Source organism: Lissotriton vulgaris, unplaced genomic scaffold (assembly GCF_964263255.1).
Source record: "Lissotriton vulgaris unplaced genomic scaffold, aLisVul1.2 SCAFFOLD_1019, whole genome shotgun sequence".
Lineage (NCBI taxonomy): Eukaryota > Metazoa > Chordata > Amphibia > Caudata > Salamandridae > Lissotriton > Lissotriton vulgaris.
The window spans coordinates 90541-99594 of record NW_028241831.1 but is presented as its reverse complement, the minus strand read 5'-3'; positions in this window follow the sequence as shown (position 1 = coordinate 99594).

The window sequence follows — 9054 nt, the reverse complement described above, 5'->3', positions numbered from 1 at the left end:
TTTGTAAGCGCATTTATCAAGGTTTTGCGTCGCACTTGCGCGGCGCAAGGCCAGCACAAAGCCTTGATAAATATGGGCCTACCTTATTAATCAGAACATTGGGAATAATCTACATGGCAACACACTATTTTAATTGAAGCATTGAACACCATAGCCTCTTCACTGCTCGGCCTTTTCCCCCACTGCTGAGCCCTTTTTGGATGTTTGGGGTAGTTTGTGCTTAGGGCTTCATAACTTTTTTTCCATATAACCTGTCCATGCCAAACGAACATCCTGTTTTGTCAGCATCCTGGGGATTGTAAAGGTACCCAGGGTTAGTGGATTCCCCTGGAGTGAACCGCTAAATTAGCCAAATACAGCTAACGTTTGGGTTTTTGGTGAAAAATTGCAAAAAAGTGCTGAAGAAGAAAGCGCTGTTTTTTTCCCCTGCAAATGATATCAACAAAGCGTTTGTGGTGATGAAATCATCATCTTCCCATCTGTCAGGAACAGGCAGACTTTTGTCAGAAACCCACATTTTTCTACACAGTTTTGGCATTTTAGTGGGATATAGCCCATTTATACTATTGATGTAAAACCAATAATGGATCCCAGAAAGCTATACATTTCTGAAATGTAGACATAATTCTGAATGTAGCAAGGGGTCGTTTGTGTAGATTCTACAAGGTTTTCCTATAGAAATTAACAGTTGAAATTAAAACATATTGAAAACGAATAAAAAAAAACAGCCATTTGTGTCTGCATTTTCACCAGTAACTTCTCCTAAGTATGGCAGATTTTTAAAAGCAATGTACCGTTATGTCCAATGGACCCTTATTGTTGCCTGGGTATATAAGACTTGCAGGTTCACCACGAACCCAAAGTGCTATGGTTTTTCATTGTGTACCGGGTATCCATCAATTCACTCGGTAAAATGTATAGAGCGAAAAATAGCTATTAAGGAAAACTATGTATTTCATAATGGGAACAACATATGGAGTTTAGAAACAGTGATTATTTGCAGAACTTGGAGTATGTGGGTACCTACACCAGCATGTGAATTAGAGGGTATTTTTGAAAAGTACTTCTTTTTACACAGTGTCATACATTTGGAAGGGAGAAATGCATAGAAAGTCAATTGGCAATAACACTTGTTCTACTATTCTGTGTTCCCCTAAGTCGGCCATTAGAAATGATACCTCAATTGTGTGGTAGACATAGCCCCCGCGACAGGACACAGCCCAAAACACAACATGGGGATATCATATTTTTCCAGCGAAAACTGACCCTTTTTTTGCAGTGTGCCTAGCTTTGGTTTTTGGACCCTAGCTCAACTGGCACCTATGGAAACCTAGCTAACGTGTACATTTTTTAAAACTACACACCAGAGGGAATCCAGGATGGGGTGACTTGTGTTGCTCTCATTAGGTTCTGTTACCCAGAATCCCTTGCAAACCTCAATCTTTGTAAAACAATAAGCAAATTTGAAACACATTTCTGTGATGGAAAGTTCTAGAATCTGTGGGGATCCACAAACTTCCAGCCTCCCAGCATTTCCCAAAGTATCCTGTTAAAAATATTACCTCACTTGTGTGAGTAGGCATAGGGCCTGCATTAGCAAATGGCCCGAAATGCATTGTGGGCACATCACATTTTTCCAGTGAAAATAAATCTTTTTTTTCAATGTGCCTAGCTATGGATTTAGAACCCCAGCTCAGCCGGCACCCAGAATAACCTACCAAGCCTATACATTTTTGAAAACTAGATTCCCAGATAAATCATGGATGGGGTCACATGTGTGGCTCTCATCAGGTTCTGTTACCCAGAATCCCTTCCCAAGCTTAAACTTTGCCAAACAAAACACATTTTCCTCACATTTCTGTGATGGAAAGTTCTAGAATGTGCGTGGATCCACAAACTTCCACCCACACAGCATTCTCCAAAATCTCCTGATAAAAATTGTACCTCACTTGAATGTTTCAAGTGAAAACTGACCCTTCTTTTCCAATGTGCCTAGCTGCGGTTTTCGGACCCTAGCTCAGCCGACGCCTACGGAAATCTAGAAAACCTATACATTTTTGAGAACTAGACTCCCAGGGGAATCTAGGATGGGGTGACTTGTGTGGCTCTCACCCGGTTCTGTTATCCAGAATCCCTTGCCGACCTTACACTTTGTCATAAAAAGTAAATTTTCCTCAGATTTCTGTGATGGAAAGTTCTGGAATCTGAGAGGATCCACAAACTTCTACCCAGGAAATGGCCCAAAACGCAACTTTGGCACATCACATTTTTCCAGTGAAAACTGACCCTTTTTTTTGCAATGTGCCTAGCTGTGGTTTTTGGACCCTAGCTCAGATGACACCTAGGGAAACTAAGCAAACCTGTACATATTTCAAAACTAGACACCCAGGGAAATATAGGATGGGGTGACTTGTGTGGCTCTCACTAGGTTCTGTTACCCAAAATCCCTTGCAAACCTCAAACCTTTTCAAAAACCGACATCATCCTCACATTTCTACAATGGAAAGTTTTGAATCTGCGTGATTCCACAAACTTCTACCCACCAAGGATTCCCCAAAGTCTCCTGTTAAAAATGATACCTCACTTGTGTGGGTGGGCCAAGTGCTCGCGTCAGGTAAGGGCCCAAAACATATTGTGGAGACGTCAAAATTACCAATCACAAAACCTTTTGCAAGGGGGGCACCTGGGGTTTGGGCCCCGGGCTCAGAAACCTACCAAACCCAGACATTTCTGAAAACTAGACACCTGTTGTGGGATCACTGGGCTGAGACAAATTTCACACCACCCAGCATTTCCCTAGGTCCCCAGATAAAAATGGTGTGCCACCATTGTGGGTGGGCAAAGTGCCCGCTGCAGGGAATGGCCCGAAACATATTGTAGAGACATCAAAATTACCAATCACAAAACAACCTCTTTTTGCAAGGGGGCACCTGGGTTTTTGGCCCTGGGATCAGAGGTCATCTAGGGAAACCTACCAAACCCAGACATTTCTGAAATCTAGATACCAGGGGGGTGGGGGTTCAGGAATATGTAGCTTGAATGGATCCCCAAAATGTTCCTACCCAGAATCCCCTGCAAACCCCAAATTTCGCAAAAAAATCAAATGGTAGTGGATGGAAGTTTGTAGGTCGCCCCAGATTTTGAAACTTTGCATCAATTAAATGTGAAGATATTTTGAATTTTAGCAAAAGTTATGTACCCCTGTAAAGGTTTGCCTTGGTGACAACTGAGCTAGGTCACAAAATTCCCAACTATCCATATGGACCAAAAAAAAGTTCTTAAAAAAGGCAATGTTACAGCCACAAATATAAATCTGGCACTAATTTGATTAGTTAATCCACCACTTACATTGGTTGGTTTTATCAGCTCCAGAAACGCTGGCTTGAAAGCGAAATACGTATCAAAGTATATATATACTCAGTTCCCATTGAAGTGCGCTGCTCTGTTTGACCAGGACGGAGGGAAAGCCCGTTGAACGCCAAACCTGCTTCTTTGACCGCCGCCTCCCCTCAACGAGGACTCGCTGGTGTGAGCTCGTCCTGCAATCGGAAGGACTTGCCAAACGCTCCCAGCTAGAGTCCCGAGGGTAGAGGCTAGGGGCGAATACCATCTGCGAGCCGGGGGACTGCGAGGACCAGCATTCTCCACGCAGCTCAGCTGGTTCCTCTTCCCCCGGCGGCCACGCCCACGGACACACCCACCGCCTACTTGCACTTAACCTTTCGCGACACCCGCTCCGCGGGTGCCGCTCACTCAGTTCCCATTGAAGTGTGCTGCTCTGTTTGACCAGGACGGAGGGAAAGCCCGTTGAACGCCAAACCTGCTTCTTTGACCGCCGCCTCCCCTCAACGAGGACTCGCTGGTGTGAGCGCGTCCTGCAATCGGCAGGACTTGCCAAACGCTCCCAGCTAGAGTCTCCAGGGTAGAGGCTAGGGGCGAATACCATCTGCGAGCCGGGGGACTGCGAGGACCAGCATTCTCCACGCAGCTCAGCTGGTTCCTCTTCCCCCGGCGGCCATGCCCACGGACACGCCCACCGCCTACTTGCACTTAACCTTTCGCGACACCCGCTCCGCGGGTGCCGCTCACTCAGTTCCCATTGAAGTGTGCTGCTCTGATTGACCAGGACGGAGGGAAAGCCCGTTGAACGCCAAACCTGCTTCTTTGACCGCCGCCTCCCCTCAAAGAGGACTCGCTGGTGTGAGCGCGTCCTGCAATCAGCAGGACTTGCCAAACGCTCCCAGCTAGAGTCCCCAGGGTAGAGGCTAGGGGTGAATACCATCTGCGAGCCGGGGGACTGCGAGGACCAGCATTCTCCACGCAGCTCAGCTGGTTCCTCTTCCCCCGGCGGCCACGCCCACGGACACGCCCACCGCCTACAAATATATAACTAATACCATCCTAACCGCGACGCGGGACGCGCGCGGGGCGGAACTCGGGGCGAAGACCGGGCAAAGAGCGGGCCGCTTGAGGCCGTTCGAGAACGTGAGAGACCGGTCCGGGCCCCTGCTCTAAGCTTCGCATCTACGGTCTTCTACTGTAGGTTTCTATACAAACTACCTCTGTGAAGCCAACCACCCTTTAATACTACCAACTAAAGTTTTAGCATATCCTATTCATTGATAATGAACACGAGGGGAAGCAAACAAAAAAAACTTAAAAAGACTGGGGTAGGAGAACAACTGTTAGGACCAATGGATGATTTTATCACCAAAGCAAATACATTCATTGATCAAAGCATCAGTCTGATTGAGGGTAAAGTATCAACTGAACTTGCGATTGCAAGGCGATCCTCAATGGGTCTACTAGCAAGTGCAAGAACCCCAGAAATACAGTGTGTCCCAACTCAATCCTCAGTAGGCAACAATAGGCTTAGTCTTCCAAATGTTCTAGACCTTTCAGCCTCTCAACTCTCTGTAACATTCTCAGAAAACGAGCTAGAAAAAACACCCGAAATATTCCCTGATCACACCCCGGAAGAAGTAAGGCAAGCAAGAGGGAGGAGGGAGGGAGCCATTAAGAAAAGGAAAGATAGGGAAAAGGTAGATAAAACTGTAAACAAGGAAGTGGTCGATCAGACGGATTTGATCGACACCACAAACTTGGTAGGTCCATCTTACCAAATTGCTGAGCCAGCCAATAACTTTGTGACGATCCATCATCCACCACAGAACATCCCAGACACTATCACCCCAGAATCTCCCCCCTCTCAAATAACTGGCAAGGAAAAGGAAACATCAAGGTTAATAAAGGAAATAGCTTCCCTGCTAAATTCCTTTCTCCGCCCAATAGAAACTAGACTGCTTAACATCGAGTCGCAACTGACAAAACTTGTTAGTTGCCCTAAGCCAAAACCCATACAGGGCGCGCAAAAAATGGGGACAAATAACTCGGTTACATTACTCGCACAAAAGAAAGTGACAACTTTAGCCTGCCCGTCGCCCAAACAACAACCCACAGTAAAGGCTCCTATAGTAGCAAAAGCTCCCACTGTACCGAAACCCACCCCCAAAGTCCTTACAGTCCCCCCCAGAGTAACACGGCACCAAAAACACCTACATTAAAAACGCCAGCTATAAATACACCGGCCCCTAAAACTCCCGCCACCAAAAAAATAAATCCTCCAGTAAATAAAGGAGGTATGAGAGGGAATACTGATAGCAGGCTCCCTCTAAACATGCCACCTGAGGCATGTCCATACGTGGTAGTGATGACAGGGGTACCTGAACTAACGGGGGAGGGTGCGGAACCAAATTGGTCGTTAAAAAACAAGGTTCAACTTTGGTTGAACACAAATCGACCCATTCCGCCAACCTGGTCAAGCAGGATAACATCAGTATGCAGGACCCCTTGGGTGGGACACAGGAAAAAAAGTATACCGGGAGACTGTATAGTGATTACCTTTGAGGACCCAAGCGTAGTTGAGTATATTTGTTCTTGGGAATACCACAATACAAGTGGCGGGATTGACACAAGAACTCTTTCCTTTTTTTACCCAAAAAGACATCACAATAATTACTCCCAAGAATTTGATAATATCTGGCTTAAAGCAGTCCCACAACCATGGGAACTAGACTTCCCGGGGTCTAAAATGCCCCAACGAGACAGTGATCACGATAATCTTTGGTGGTCAACAAATCAAAACTACCAACACTACGAGGGCCCGTGGCAGACCGTGGGACCACAGAATAGAGGCAGAAACTGGGAACATTGGGGCAGACCGCGATATCGACCATATAGACCTATCTATAGAGATACCCCACACTGGGAAAATTGGCCAGGCATACCGACCATGAATCGGTTTAGTAGCCTGGAAATGGTCGACTGACCACTAGTCGAAACCCCGAAGACCGCACAGGCTGCTCCGGTCCTAGCCCCGGTCCTAGCCCCAGATCCACCAGAAAATAAGACAGCAGACCCACCAAAGAATACATTATGGCTTCCTGTCATTTTCTGGAACATCGCAGGACTCCAACTGAAAATAGAGGATGGCTCTGCTGCCCACTTTCTTGAGGAAGGCAAAATTATATGTCTACAAGAGACATGGGCCACAACGGCCCAACATCTGATGGGATACAAGACATACTTTTCCCCCGCCCTACCAAGTAGTTCAGGCAGACCCAGGGGGGGTCTGGTAACTTACATAGCCAACACAATAACAGACCTAAAGGTACTAGAATTAGAATCTTTTTCAAACTTCCAACTGCTTTCTCTCACGATAGGGAAAAAATATACCATTATCTTAATAAACCTTTATAATAATTTAGAGGATGACCATTTTCTCAACATTCTCTCTTCAATTCAAGGAAAAATTGTCCATTATAGACACCTACACGAGAAAAAGGGCAACGTCCACATATTATGGGGAGGGGATTTCAATATACACCCCTGCCCCTAATCGGACAACCAGATTTATGGAATGGTGGATGAATATGAGAACCCGCTCGTACACTTCCTCCATTCACGAACGGGGTTGGCAATGAATAACCTCCTCTCAGACTTGGAACTATCAATAATAAATCCAACACAACCAACAAAGAATCTACTAGAACCCACCTATCGGGGGAGGGGGCATGAGACTACAGTCGATTATATAGTCCTGACAGAAGGTCTGAAACACTTAAGTAGGGATTTTAAAATCATGGAAAATACGTTAAGTGACCACTCTGCTCTCAGGCTGAACCTACAGCTGAAATACCCAGAATCTCACCTGACAGCAATAGCAAACACTTTATCCCAAAATAGGTTTGAACTGGGCAAAAGAAATGGATACACTATAAAATGGGAAAAAGTGGATCCTAACAAGCTGACTAGCACACTAATAAAGACTGCTTACAATAATATAACGACATACTTAGACCCACTAGCAGATGATAATTTAATCTTGAAAAATTTTAAGCTGATATTAAATCAAATAAAAACATTGCTGACCAGAACACCTAAACAAAATAACTCAAGTACTACGGGTTGGTTCAACCGTGATTGCACCAAGGCGCAAACCAACTTAAGAAAGGCGCTCGGTAAATCGATTAGAGACCAGCTAGAGATACAACACCTCAGGCGAGAGTATAACAAGGCCAGAAAGACAAGGAAAAAAGAGTTGAAACTGTCTTTGTGGGACGACCTCCATAAAAGCGCACTCATGAAAGATAGTCAGTCCTTTTGGCGAATAGTGAAGTCTCCCCTGCTATCAGATTCCAACACCCCCCAGATCGATGTTGCTATCGACGAGGAAACCTGAGTAAACCACTTTTCAAAATTTTTCAAACTAACCTCTCCAACAGAAGAATTCCATCATACTCTTCCCCCGGTAGTATTCCCAATATCAATAGTTTTCGAACTACAAGACATCGAAATGGCACTGCAGATGAGTAAGGGTGGTAAAGCACCAGGACCCAACAGGGTCCCAGTAGATCTATTCAAACATCTTCCTGATCTCTGGGCCCCCATACTCACACGAGTTTGCACTGCAGCTGCGAAACTGGGATTGTTGGAGTCATGGTCAAGCTCTATCATGGTTCCTATCTTTAAAAAAGGGGATCGCCAAGACGCGAAATGTTATCGCCCCATTTCGCTTTTAGACTCTCTGGGCAAAGTAGTTGGCAGAGTAGTCTTAGAACAACTCCAGCAATGGGCAGAAGATAAAAACATTCTTTCGGACCTGCAATTTGGATTTAGGAAAGGCTTCGGAACTGTGGAACAGGCCCTTAACTTAAGCATGATAGTCTCTAAATACATCCACGCAAAGCCAGGGACAATGTATATGGTATACGTGGATTTGTCCTCCGCGTTCAATTGCGCGTCTCATGCAAAGCTTTGGACCCTTTTGGGAACAATAGGGGTGGACCCTCCCCTCCTGGATTTCCTAAGGGAGCTATACGGTGAAGCCTCCGCAAGAGTACGCTACGGAACAAAAGGAGAGTTGACCGCATCATTCAGAGTAGAGCGAGGAGTAAGGCAGGGATGTGTCTTAGCGCCCTTCCTCTTCTCCCTGTATATCAACGGATTGGAGGAGACGATGCTGAGGGGGGGGCAGGACCTACCCAGACTGAAACACCGCCTGATCCCCGCACTGCTCTATGCGGATGACGCAGTTATTTTAGCACGTACCCCCATCGAGCTTCAGAAATCTCTATCCAAATATGCTGATTTTATGGGTGCCCTAGATATACATATAAATGTAAAAAAAACATTTGTCATGGTAGCGGGCGGACAACGAAAAGCCACAAAGACCATTTATCTAAAAGATCAAAAAATTGAGAGGACCTCACAGTACCCTTATTTGGGCATCATGATTGATGAAAGCCTAAACTGGAAGGCTGCTGTCAAAGCCAGGAGACATTTGTTTAAAAGAGCAATTGTAGCACTGATGAACTTTTCACAGCGACTTGGAAAGAGACCACCAGCTGAACTGTTAAAGATTTATGCTGCAAAATGCCAAGCTATTGCCCTCTATGGGGCAGGGATTTGGGGCCACACAGCCATTGGTTAATTGCAAATAGAAGAAAACACTTTTATGAGATTCCTTTTATCTACCCCAAAATGCTCCTCCAT